Source organism: Carlito syrichta, unplaced genomic scaffold (assembly GCF_000164805.1).
Source record: "Carlito syrichta isolate Samal-C Ts95f unplaced genomic scaffold, Tarsius_syrichta-2.0.1 Scaffold304408, whole genome shotgun sequence".
Lineage (NCBI taxonomy): Eukaryota > Metazoa > Chordata > Mammalia > Primates > Tarsiidae > Carlito > Carlito syrichta.
Window position 1 is genome coordinate 756,046 of NW_007248504.1, and position 13,363 is coordinate 769,408.

Sequence of the window (13,363 nt, forward strand, 5' to 3'; positions counted from 1 at the left end):
GGGGGGGGGGGGGGGGGGGGGGGGGGATTGTGTAGTTTTTGATGTTGAGTGTTACGGTTGATAAAGAGAGGGACATCATCAAAGTTTTCACTTCTTATAGTGTAGATGAGAGAGTTTTAAAATGAATGTTTCGTCTTAGTTTCTTCATTTGAGCCTTTGGTTTTTCGGTTAAAAACCAGAATATTCATAAAATCAGAATATTCCGAATATTTACTAAAGGATTTACAAGTAAAGCCGGTATCGTGAAACAGTACTGTTTCTTTTTCACATTCATTTCTTACAGTATTTAAAACATTCCAATCTTTCAGTTATCTTATTGTTTTAAAGGTACGTTGAAGGAGCATCACCTTTGTACATTTTTTAAAAACTAAGAATCTAAAATGTCTCATGTTTATTGTGTTGGTATTATTTATTTCTGTATTGCGGGTTCTCATCACCTTTGTACATTTTCTAAGAACTAAGAATCTAAAATTCTTCATGTTTATTGTGTTGGTATTATTTAATTCTGTAGTGTGGACTCTCTAGGGTCACTATCAATTAGAGTTACTAATTATCTATGTTTTACTCCCTACCAGTTTTGGCAGTGGATGCTATGTATGCATCATTGCCTAGTACTTACTACTTTCTGTGTGTACGGTAATCATGTCAGATGGAATCAAAACTCGACTCTTGTGCCTTAAAATTTTCTTTATATTGAAACCATATGTCTACCCTTTATAATAGGGAAAGAATGCATAGCAGGACAACGAATGCGCCTTAGGTTTAATTTTTAAATCTGCTTATGCTTAAATACTAAATATACAGGAAACAGCATGAAACATAGATGTATAGTACAATGAGTAACTATAAAGTGAACTGTGTAGCCACTACCACAGTTTAGAACTAGAACATCTGTGGCACCCAAAGAACTCCCCACCCCATCCATTCCTGATTGTTCTCCCTTCACCTCTCCCAGAGGTTAACACTATCCTGATTTTTATGCTCATTATTTACTGCTTTATTTTTAGTATTTTTAACCACCTATGTCAACATTCCTAAACAATTTAGATTAACTTTGCCTGTTTTAAACTATATGTAAATGGTTACATATAACACATCATTGTGTGTTTTTTTCTCCTGTGCTGGTAAGATCTAACCCTGTTAGTACATTTTGCTGTAGTTCATACATTCTTATTGCAATATAGTAATGACTATAGTATAGTAAGTATAGTATAGTAAGTCTTATTAGGAATAAGCCACAATTAATTCAGTCTAATATAGACGTATGGGTTGTTTTCAGTTTTTAGCAATTATGAGCAGTGCTACTGTGAATTATCTTATACGTGTGTTCTTTTGCACATTATCATGTATTTTTATTGAGTACATATGTTTATCTTCAACGTCACCAGATTACTCCTTTTCCAAAGTGGATATACCAATTTATATTCCAACTGCAGTATATGATTTCGTTATTTCTACAATCTCATCAATAGTGATTTTTCATTATTGAATGTAGCTTTATCTTAATTGTTGTTTCAGTTTACCCTGTCATGGTTACTACTGAGTGTGAGCACTTTTTCAAAAATTTATTGCCTACTTGCATTTTCACTTACTAGAATTGTCTGTTAAACCTTTTGTGCATTAATTGTCTTTTTAAATCTTTTTTATTGAGTTATATATTTTACTAAAAGATTTGTAGCAGCGTGTCGAATATCTTTTCTGGACATGGAACTTGACTCTCTTTATGGAAAAAAGCCCCATCTTCATTAAGGTCTTTACTGCCTTATATGCTGTTATTGTTATTAGACTTTTATATGTAATTTTAACTCCAAGAAACAAGTTCTATACTTGTGTTATTTAATACTGTAGCCACTAGCTGCATGTGGCTTTTGAGGACTTGAAATGTGGCTATTGTGACTGAGGAAATGAATTTTTAGTTTTAGTTAATGTTGATTTAATTTTGAAAACTGATACTCAGTTCAGTTACGGTAAAACCTGTAAGTATGTCTGGAATAACTCAGATACATAAGTCTACTTTCTCAACTGTTAATTTTTAAAAAAATATAGATCAAGTGTTCCTGATGACAATTGTGCCTCTGAAATGTGAAGTTCTATAAATCAGACTCAAGATTTCACAGATTTCGTATGAAAACATTATAAAATATATCAGATTTTCATTATGATTACATGTTGAAATTAAATTAATTTCATCTTGTTTTACTTTTCTTTTAGTGTGCCTACTAGAAGGTTTTAAATTACTTATGATGATGATGCATTATTGTTTTTCTGTGAAACAATTCTGTTCTCCATTAGTTTTGAGTTACGTGTTCCTATGTGTTTACCACTTTTTTTTTGTTCTTAATTTATTCTTGCATATCTGACTTTTCTTTTGGAACTTTTTCTCCTTTAATATGTAGAAATTCCACAATGTATACATTCTGATGGTCAGTTCTCTTAATTTTTTGTCTTGCCTTCAATCTTGAAGAATGTTTTGGGGGTATTAAATTGTAGATTTGTGTTTATTTGTTTCATCTGCACCTTGAAAATAACATTCCACTGTATTTGGCTTTTATTATTGCTTCTGAGAAGCTAGCTGTCAACCTAATTCTTGCTGTCTTGAAGGAAATTTGATTTTTAAAATTTTTTTAATAGTTTTTCTGATATTTCACTCTGATGTTTTTGTGTAGAATTATTTGTCCTGCTTTGTATTCATTGAAATTCTTGAATCAACACCCCAGTATATTTTTTAAAATATTGATTGTGTCCATTCTTATTGTTTCTACTTACCTGATGAAAATTGCAGTGTTGGCTATTATAGGCCTAGTACAGTCCTCTGTCAGGGTTTGCCTGGGACTGATTCCAGGGTCCCCCCACAGATATCCAAATCCTGGCTGCTCAAATTTTGTATATAGTATGGTATCGTATTTCCAAATAGCCTATGTACACCCTTCCACATGCATTTAAACCATCTTAAATTAGTTATAACATCCAATAAAATATAAATAGTTCTTATGCTTTTTAAAAATTTACATTATTTTTATGTTAGTTTTATTAAAATAATATTTTTAATCCTTTGTTGGGTGAATACATAGATGGGGCAACTGTGTTCATAGTTTATTTGTTTGTGATAGATCCAATTTCTAAATTTTATATGAGTCTCTTCTGCTGGATATATATGATATATTTTCTTGTCTGCCTGTGTATCGTTGTTGTATTTTAAAAAATGAGAAAAACGTATGAGTTCTTGAATAACGGCACCTTTCTTAAGAGAGTGCATTTTTCTAGGAAAGATGACCATAGGGACTATCAGTCCGAAGTCACTTTATTCATGTTTAAGGCTTGGAATTCCTTCTGCTATAGACAAAAACAAAGCTTTAGCATCATGTGAATTCTAGTTGCCAATAGTTTCCTCTTTTCCTGATGATGTTGCCCTTAAAGTCTCAACTGAAATTGGCTAATGGTTTATTGAATTCCCAATTTTGGTAGGCCCTGTGCTTTTGCTTTATACCATAGCCTCTAGAGGCTCAGCATTGTTTCTCAGCCTTTTCTTCTATATAGAAAAATGTCCTCAGAACAAAAGTGGCTGGATATGTGGTTTATTTTTGGTTTACCTTCTCGTAGAATTTGGCATGTAATTTCACATTGCCTTATTTCATTTTTATTATGAAGTTTGTTTTTTATTAGCCTTAGCAGAAAAGTTGATCCTATTTGTAATTTTCATAAATAGAACCATAGTTCTTTCTTTTTAAAAAAAATTTTGAGATTTGATTTTAAAACCTTTATGCTTCTAGCCAAAATTGTATGTTTTGGCTTAATTCATACATTAGTTTAAATTTATTAAATTTTTAATTATTATAAATAACTGTTGTATATATATATATGGGGTGGCATGATTTTTTTTTGATAAAAGCATACAGTGTGGGGTGATGAAACCAGGATAATTGAGATATCCATTACCTCAAATATTTATCATTCTTTGTGTTAGTAACATTCTAATTCTACTCTTTCAATAATTTTAAAATGTACAATAAGTTTTTGTTAACTATAGTTGCAATATCGTTATTCTGTACTACATCCTATTTCTTCTGTCTAACTGTATTTTTGTACCCATTGACACCCCCTCTTTATCCCCACTACCCTTCTCAGCCACTGGTAACCTTCATTCTACTTTCTATTTCTAAGGTTTAATTTTTTTTTTTAACTTCCAGCTATAAGTGAGAACATGTGATGTTTGTCTTTCTGTGCCTGACTTAGTTTACTTAACATAATGTCCTCTAGTTCCATCCATGTTACTGCAAATGACAGGATCTCATTCTTTTATTATGACTGAATAATATTTCATTATGTATGTGTACAACATTTTCTTTATCCATTCAGCCTTTAATGGACACTTAGATTGATTCCTATCTTGGATTCCTATCTTTGAATCGTGTTGCAATAAACATGGAAGTAAGCTATCTCTTCCTGTTACTTACTTCCTACCTTTTGGATATATACCCAGCAATAGGATTGCTGGATCATGTGGCAGTTGTACTTGTAGTTTTCTGAGGAACCTCCATACTTCTCCATAGTGGCTATACTAATTTACATTCCTATCAACAGGATATGAGGGCTTCCCTTTCTTTGCTTCCTTGCCAGCATCTATTACTGCCTGTTTTTTTTTTATAAAAGCCATTTTAACTGGAATGAGATATCTCATTGTAGTTTGAATTTCTATAATGATTAGTGGTGTTGAACATTTTTCATATACCTTTGGACATTTCTCTGTCATTAAGAAATTTTTACTCAGATCTTTTGCCCATTTTTAAATCAGATTTTTGTTTTCTATGTGTTTGAGCTGCTTATATATTCTGGTTATTAACCCCAGATGGGACATTTGCAAATATTTTCCCTCATCCTATGAATTGTCTCTTAGCTCCGTTGGTTTCCTTTGCTGTGCTTTTTAGTTTGCTGTGATCTCATTTGTCTGTTTTTGCTTGTGTTGCCTATACTTCTCAGGTCTTACTCCAGAAATCTTGGCCCTGCCAGATGTCTCAGAGTGTTTTCTCAATGTTTTCTTCTAGTAGTTTAATAGTTTCAGGTCTTAGATTTAAATCTTTAGTCTATTTGTTATTTGATTTTTGCATATGGCAAGCCTTAGATGTCTACTTTTATTTTTCTGCATGTGTTTATTTAGTTTTCCCAGCACCATTAATTGAAGAGATTCTCCTTTCTCCAATGAATACTCATGGCACCTTTGTCAAAAATCACTCGGGTATGGATACATGGATTAAATTTTGGCTTGTCTATTCTGTTTCATTGGTCTGTGTGTTTGTTTTCATGCAAGTTCTATACTGTTTTGGTTACTACACTTTTGTGGAATATTTTGATTTCTGGTATTATGATACCTCCAGCTTTATTTTATTTTATTTTTTTAACTTTTTTTGAGTTGGAGTCTCACTCTGTTGCCCAGGCTGGAGTGCAGTGACACACTCAAGGCCACCCCAGCGTCGACCTACTGGGCTCCTGCAATCCTTCCACCTCAGCCTTCCAAGTAGCCTGAACTACAGGTGCACGCTACCACACTCAGCTAATTTTTTTTTTTTTTATTGTTTATTGTAAAGACAAAGTCTCTCCAAGTGGCCCCCTCTGGTCTCGAACCCATGGGCTCAGGCAGTACACTCGCTTCATCCTTCCAAGGTGCTCAGATTACAGGATGAGCAACCCCACTGAGCCCAGCCTCCATCTTTATTTTTTTGCTAGAATGTCTTTGGCTATTCGGGGTCTTCTGTAGTTTCATGCAAATTTTAGTATTTTGTTTTCTAATTCTTTGAAGAATGTCATTGATATTTTAATAGAAATTACATTGGGTAGTATGGTCATTTTAACAGCATTAATTCCTTTGACCATAATAAACATTAGATGTCTTTTCATTTGTTTGTATCCTCCCCAGTTTCATTCACCAATGTAATTTTATTTGTAGCTATTTCTTGGTTTCTTTCTCAGGTTGTTTGCTGCTGACATATAGATGGCTACTAATTTTTGGTATGTTGATTTTGTATTCTGTAGTTTCACTGAATTTATCAGTTCAAATAGGTTTTTGGTGGAGTCTTTAGTTTTTTTTCTATGTATAAGATCATATTGTCTGCAAACCAGGATAATTTGGCTTTTTTCTTTCCATTTGGAGATCTTTTATTTCTTTCTTTTGTCTAATTACTCTGGCTAAGACTCATTACTGTGTTAAATAAAAGTGGTTCTTGTCTTGTTCCAGATCTAAGAGGAAAGGCTTTGAATTTTTCTCCTTTCAGTATGATACTGACTATACATTTGTCGTATATGACTATTATGTTGAGTTGGGTTTCTTCTATAGCCACTTTTCTGAGAGTAGTTGTCATAAAGTGATACTGAATTTTATTGAATTCTTTTTTGGCATCTATTGAAATAATTGTATGATTGACTTATTTTGTTGATATGATTGATGTATCTCATTTACTAATTTGCATGTGTTAAATTTGTCTTCTTGGAATGAATCCCACCTGATCTTGGTGAATGATCTTATTCATATGTTGTTGAATTTGATTTGCTAGTATTTTGTTCAGGAGTTTTCATCTGTGTTTTTCAAATAAATTTACTTGTACTTTTTCCTTTTTTGCTGTGTCTTTGTCTGGTTTTGGAATCAGGATAATACTGGCCTCACAGAATGACTTGAGAAATTGTCCTTCCTCAATTTTTTGGAATAGTTCGAGTAGGGTTGGCTTTCATTGTTTAAAATGTTTGGAAGGATTCAGCAGTGAAACTATCAGGCTAGGCTTTTCTTTGATGAGAAAGTTTTTATTATTGCTTCTATCTCATTACTTGTTTGGCTATTCAGGTTTTGGATTTCTTCATGGGTCAATCTTGGTAGGTTGTTTGTTTCAAGGAGTTTATTCATTTCTTCTAGATTTTCTATTTTATTGGCATATCATTTCAAATAATAGTCTCTAATAGTCCTTTGAATTTCTGATCTGTGGTAATGTCTCCTTTATCATCTCTGATTTTATTTTTTGGGCCTTCTCTTTTTTTCTAAGTTGGGATAAAGGCTTGTCGGTTTTATCAAAAACCAACTTTTCATTTCGTTTACCTTTAGTGTTGATTTTTTTGTTAGTATCAATTGTATTTCTTTCTGGTCTGACCTTTATTATTTATTTTTCTGTATTTTTTTTAATTTGGTCTGCTCTTGGTTTTCTAGTTTTTTAAGATGTAACATTAGATTGTTTATTTGATGTTTTTTCTCCCTTTTCAGTGTTTATTTCAGTTTTTAAAATTTTTCTGGGGCTTGTTTTGTGACCTAACATATGGTCTATCCTTGAATGTTCTATGTGCTGAGGAGAAGAGTGTATATTCTGTAGCTGTTGATGAAATATTCTGTAAATATCTGACAGGCCCATTTGGTCTGTAGTGTAGATTAAATCTGATGTTTATTTGTTAATTTTCTGTCTAAATTACCTGTTCAGTGGTAAAAGTTGAATGTTGAAGTTCCAAGTTATTATTGTAGTGGGGTATTTTTCTCTTTCTTTAGATCTAATAAATTTGCTTCATCTGGGTGCTCCAGCATTTGGTGAATATTTGTTTACAATTGTTACTTCTTTTTGCTGAATTGACCCCCTCATTCATTATTTAATGATCTTTGTGTCTTCACAGTTTTTGTCTTGAAATCTTTTTTGTCTGATCTAAGTGTAGCTATTCCATTTTTGGTTTCCATTTACATGCAAGATCTTTTTCCCTCCTCTTATTTTCCATCTGTATGTTTTTGTGATTGAAGTGAGTTTCTTATAGGCAGCATAAAATTAGGTATCATTATTACTATTCCCTTTACTTTGTCTCTTTTGATTGCATAATTCAGCTGCATTCAGTGTTATCACTGACAGCTGAGGATTTACTGCTGCCATTTTGTTTTGAGGTTGTTTAGTTGGTCCTCTCTCCCTTTATTCCTGTCTTTGTGCAGAAATTATTTTCTGGTAGCATGTTTTAATTTCTTTTTATTTTTTATGTAACTCTTAATAGCTTTGTTTTGTGGTTACCCTGAGGCTTGCAAATAACAACTTACAACCACCTAATTTAAACTGATACAACTTAACTATGACTGCAGAGAAAATTTTTAAAAAGCAAAGAGAAAACTATCTACTTTAACTCCATCTCCCTGCTTTTTTGCAATTCTGTTGTCTCCATTAATATGTTTTTATATTGTTTATTTCTTTAACCCTTTGCATTTGGAGATAAATGCAGACCACCTGCCAGCAACTCAACTGCACTTTTTAATGAAATAATGAAAAATTATTCATTTCATATTAACAGTATAACATTGGAACCAATAATTTTATTGTAATGATATTTGGCTTATAATGAAATTTTGGATATTGAGGAACTTATTACAAAAAAATCAAAATTTTATATCATATATTTTTCTAACATGGTAATACCTAAAATAGTCACCAACATACATTGCAGATTCATTGATACATGTTGTGTAATAATAATTTGATTGATATCTTCCACCTGGTGTTTCCATTCAAACAGAAAATTCAATCTTGTTGTCTTCCTCCCACGTTAATAATATGTAATTTATCGTCTAGATTGTTGTTTGAAGACGATGTGGAAGGATGTACTCATGATTCCCGAAAACCACTTCTCGATTGATCAGAAGCTTGACAAATTTCAAGTGGGATGTAGATTTTTCATTGTTTTAGAATGGAAAACTTCAGGGAAACATACATTTTGAAAAATTTGCACCTGCATAAGTTTGTCCTGTATAATCACCAGCAGTCTTTATGGTGTCTCTACAGAGGGGACTTCTGAGTGCAAAGGATTAAAAGTTGTGTGGTTACTTCCTTTGAATAGTTTGTCAAATGGTTTACACACCACAATTGTAGCATTATTTGTCTGTTTACTTACTTTTGTAGTACTTGGATGTGTGCTTACTTTTACCAGTGAGTTTTATACTTTAATATTGTCTCTTGCTCCTTGCTAACATCCTTTTCTTTAAGACTGAAGATTTCCCATTAACATTTCTTGTAAGGCAGGTCTGGTTTTGTCTGGGATAGTTTTTTTCCTTCACGTATGAGGAATAATTTTGCTGGTTAGAATATGAGTTAGAAGTTTTGTTTCCTTCTGCATTTTGAATATGTCTTCCCTCTCTTTCCTGGCCTGTAAGGTTTCTACCGAGAAATCTTCTGCCAGATGTATCAGAGCTCCCTTACTTATTTGCTTCTTTCCTTCTGCTGCTTTTAGGCTCCTTTTTGTTCTTTACCTTTGAGAGTTTTTCTATATGCTTTGGGGTAGTCTTGTTTGTGTTGCCTCTCCTTGGTGTTATTTGGCCTTCTGTTTGGGAAGTTCTTCGCTATGCTTTAAAAGTTTCTATCAATATCTCTCTGTCTCTCTGCATCTTCTTTAAGGCCAGTAACTTTTAGATTTGTCTTTTTGAGGCTATTCTTTTATATCTTGTAGATGTACTTCATTTTAATTCTGTTTTTGTCTTCTGACTGTATTTCATATAGCCCATCTTTGCATTTGCTAATTCTTCTACTCCATCACTTCTGCTTTTGAGAAACCAATGCATTTTTGGCTTATCAGTTGAATTTTTCAGCTCCAGAATTTGTGATTTTTACTATTTCAATATTTGTTGAATTTCTCTGATAGAATTCTGAATTGTTTTCTGTTATATTGAAGTCTATGTGCTTCCTCAAGACAGTTATTTTAGGTTTCCAGTCTTTTTTTTTTTTTTGAATTGGAGTCGCTCCTTCACCCAGGCTGGAGTGCAGTGGCACCCACGCCCAAGGCCACCCCAGCGTCGACCTTCTGGGCTCCAGCGATCCTTCCGCCTCAGCCTTCTAAGTAGCCGGAACTACAGACGTGTGCTACCATGCCGAGCTATTTTTTATTTTTTGTTGTGGAGACGAGGTCTCACCAATTTGCCCAGACTGGTCTTGAATCTGTGGACTCAGGCAATCCACTCTCGGCCTCCCAAAGTGCTGGGATTACAGGCTGAGCCACCAAGCCCAGCCAAGTTTCCAGTCTTAAGGCTCATGTATCTCTATCACTCTAGGATTGGTCCACTTGGTAATGTTTTTCTGCATTTCTTGATGATTGTGGACATGGACATTAATCAGTGTCTGGGCGTTAGAGAGTTAGGTGTTTGCCTTGGTCTTTGCAATCTGGGCTTGTTTGTTCCCATCACTCTTCAGAGGACTTTTCAAGAATTCAAAGGGGATTGAGTGTTGTAACCTAAACCTTTCATCACTGCAACCTTTTCAGTGCTAAAGAGAGTCCTCAGCCCAGGAATGCTGTAACTCTTGCAGACTTCTAGATACACAACCTTAGTGGATTTGGGGAAGGTAAGAGAATTCATTGGGTTACCGGGCAGAGTCTTGCTCTCTTTCCTCTCTTTTTTCAGTCAGGAGTCTCTTTCTTCACTGGGCTGCCTGTAGTTGGGGTTAGGTATGGGGACATGGGCACTCTCATGGCCACCACAGTTGGCACTGCACTGAGTGGCACCAGAACCCTTGCAGATCAGCACAGTACTGGAGGAACTTGCCCAAAGCCACTTTAGTCAGTAGGTGGTAAATCCTGCCTGAACTGGGTCTCTCCTGTTAGCGCTAGCAGATTCCCCTTTGGCCCAGATGAGTCTGGAAACACTGTCTAGGAACAAAGACCTGGAATTGGGGGCTTCAGAGATCTGCCAAGTGCTTTATTTCTCTGTGACTGAACTGGTACTGAAATTGCAAGAGTAAGTTCTCTGTACTCCTTCCTCCCAGTAGAAATCTCTCCAGACCTACACTGCCTGGAATTGGAGGAAGGATGACTCAAGCTCTCTGAGGGCCACTGCAACAGGTCCAGTCACTCCAAGGTGATTTAGCACCAGGTCTTGACCAGGGACTGTGGTCTTTGTGGCCTGACTGCCACTCAAATTTATTTTAGGTCCAGGCAACTTTAACCAACCTGTGTTGTGAAGCTGGGTGGTATGAAGCTTGCCAGAGCTCTGGTTCCTCCTCTTAAAGGGTAGAAGACAACTTTCTGGCTCAGGACTGGTCTAAATGCTGCCTCTGTGCTAACAGAATTCTGCCCTGTGGTGTGTTCTACTGTTCAGGGCAGCACTGAGATCCAATACAAAATCCCACACTCGTTTTCACTCCTTTTCCCTCAAGCATACAGATTCTGTCTTTCTGCTGTGCTGCTTGAGGCTGGGGGAGGGGTGATGTAGGCAATGCCAGAATGTCTCTCCTACCCTTTTCAATGTCTCTTGAGTCAGATACTGTAATTGCTCACCTGACTTTTTGTTCTTATGGTGATTTCTTGCCTGGCTGGTAGTTCAACTTGGTGTTTCTGGGGAGGAATGGTCATTGGAGGTTTGTCAGCCATCTTGCTCTGCCTACTTGGCCAAAAAAACTGTTTAAATTTTTTAAAAATCACATTTACCTTTACAGTATAAAAAAAAAGTTAGTGGAAGTTAGAAAATGTTTTTAAGCAGTTTGTTTCTTCTGTCTCTCTCTTTTTTATTAAACAATTTCCAAAGAAAAAGAACACATGCTGCAAGTTTTAGCTATATCTCAACGGCTTATTAAAAACAGCTTATACCTTTTTGTCATAGGTTAGATTCTTCAGAATATCTCACTTCAGATTGACACCAGAGTGGACCAAAATGATCTGTCTTTATCCCTTTAATTTACTTAGTCCCAAGAAAGATGCAATTTTTTATTTCTTTTTTTTTTGTGACAAGTCTGTCACAGCCTGCATTTCTCCCAGCTGGAGGCAAGCACTTTAAAATCTTTTTTTTCAACTGATTCTCTTACCTCCATATCTCGAAATAATATCTTATATTGTTACCTCTTTTTTTTTTTTTAATTTGATGCATTATCTGTTGACTTCTTTGGGTGATGCAGATTTAGCTTTTTTCTGCATACACCCTAACCATTCCACCATCTTTCCACTGATAGCTTAGTTTTGGGTTTAGAACCATTCAGTGTTTGTATAGCTTCTAAATATTTATCATTAGTTCAGTACCAAACTGTTTGCTGATTGTCAACGTATTTTCTCCATGTATTCAGATGTATTGAGTACTTTCATAAGTTTAACCATTATCCAGAAATTCCTCCTAGAACATTATGATCTGTTCCAATTTAGACCTATTGCTTGATATGGTTGCCACTTAGGCAGCCTCTGTCTATAGTGAATCCTCTATTTCTTATTCCCTATGTAATCTTTTGTCTTATGCTCCTTCATTTTAGTTTATGGGTTTCCAGTAGCTTTCTGAGAGGCAGATGTTTTGAGGTATTATACAAGGGAGGACCCCCCAGAAATCCTGGAATTTGTTTATTTAAAATGGTGTATTCTTACTCATTTAAACTTCAGTCACCATCAAAGTACCCTCCATTTGATGCAATACAGATATCAAGATGCTTTTTCCACTGCTCAAAACAGTTTTTGAGCTCGTCAATTTTGATGCCTTTTAGTGCTGCTGCAGCCTTTTGTTTCACCTCTTCCATCTGCAAAACGTTTCCATTTGAGGAATTTTTTCACTGGGGAAACAAACAAAAAATTGTCACTTGAGGCAAGACGAGGTGAATAGGGAGGTTAGGGCTTGGGGGTCATGCCGTTTTTGGTCATGGTGTGGTGTGGGCAAGTATGCTTATAAATTGCCCATCATGAAATTGGCAAGCACTAAAAGAATCTCTAAAAAAATAATATTCACTGAAGCTGAACAACAATACTAACTGGTACACTAATGGGTTTCTAGAATACTCACTAGCAGGGGAAGCTTTGTATTACGGGGCCCATCCACCAAAAAATAATTTCAAAAAATAATGAAATTATTTTTTGGAAGAGGGAGGTCCCCCCTTGTATTTGTGTATATATATATATATATATTTTACTCCAGCTGTTATTTTGGCTGGGTATAGAGTTTTAAGTTGGGGATTGTGATGAAATGCTTAGCATTTAATGTAAAGTTTAAAGCCCTTCTTATTACACGTCAACTTTTCTCTTCTCTCTGGAAACTTACACAGTCTCTTTATTTTAAGCTTATCAAATCTTCTTTGTTGTATCTAGAGTTCTGAAATGTCACAATGATATGACTTTAAGTTTATAGTCATTCTCATTCATTTTGCCATGCATTTTATGGGTGCTTTTAGTCTGGCAATTTGTATCCATCAGCTATAGGAAAAATATCCTGATAACTTCCTTGTATTTTCCTGATATTTCCTGATATTTTTTCTTGACTTTCTTGCCTCTCTGTTGTTGGTTCTGGAACTCTTATTAGATATTCTGCTTTCTGAATTTATTTCTTTTCTCTCATTTTTCTTTTTCTTTTTTCTTTTTTTTTTTTTTTTGAGTTGGAGTCTCACTCAGTCACCCAGACTAGAGTGCAGTGGCT